Raw genomic sequence first — 954 nt, 5'->3', positions numbered from 1 at the left:
CAGCAGGAAGTATAAAACAAGTACTATACAGATAGTGTTACTTTCAGTGATGTGAAAAGAAACAGCTAGTCCTTTGAACATTCAAAAAGGCAGTTCAGAGTTTGAAATTAAGTGTATTGCCTGGATATTTCTGGCTTTAAAAAAAAAGTAAATAGTTGTGCTGACAATTTTAAATTAAATGCAAAACGCCTGTGGTGAAAGCATATTAAAGTGTTAACTTTTAGAAGCCAGCAGATTCAGGAAGAAAGCTTTCTGTTCCTTCTACTCTGTACAACTTAAAGCCAGGCTGAAATAAAAATAGCATTTAAGGAAAATCATCTGGCAAAAGGAGATTACAGGACCTATTCTGTGGTGAAAAGAATACATAGGATCTGTTATTAACAGGTGGTCACAACCTTCCCTCTCTATAGTAACTGGGGAGTCAATTCTCCACCAAATTACTTCGTATCGATTAACATTATATAGGAGAGAGAAGTGCAGAACTGTTTGTGCATCACATTTTTCTGAGTTCCTCTTTGCTTTCTCCTGCCTCAGTGAGGTAACAGTGTACCTCAGATTGACATTCTTCTTCAGTCCTACAAATCTACAACCGCTTCTGATCAACAATATTTGTACTAGTAATAGCAACCTGTGGCCCAGTAAGTACAACATGGTCACTGCTCGTAACAGGCCACAGCCTTCATATGAAGCTAACAACACAAGCCTCACACTTGTCAGGACTTCATTTGCTTGGGATGTTCTTTTAGTTCAACTAGCTGCAACAGCAATTGTTCAGTGACCACGTAATTGTCACCTAGTTAGCTCTGGTTTTGCTTAGATTTGCATAGATTTGTGGTGTACAACCTCCTGTTAACAGTTTTGATATATACAGGAACGCCAGCTAGCTAAACTGTGCAGGAAAGAACTACCTATGACCACAGGATGCTGATGCAGCAAAAAGTAGTACAGGCATGG

Source organism: Phaethon lepturus, unplaced genomic scaffold, assembly GCF_000687285.1.
Source record: "Phaethon lepturus isolate BGI_N335 unplaced genomic scaffold, ASM68728v1 scaffold16532, whole genome shotgun sequence".
Lineage (NCBI taxonomy): Eukaryota > Metazoa > Chordata > Aves > Phaethontiformes > Phaethontidae > Phaethon > Phaethon lepturus.
This window is presented reverse-complemented; position numbering follows the sequence as displayed.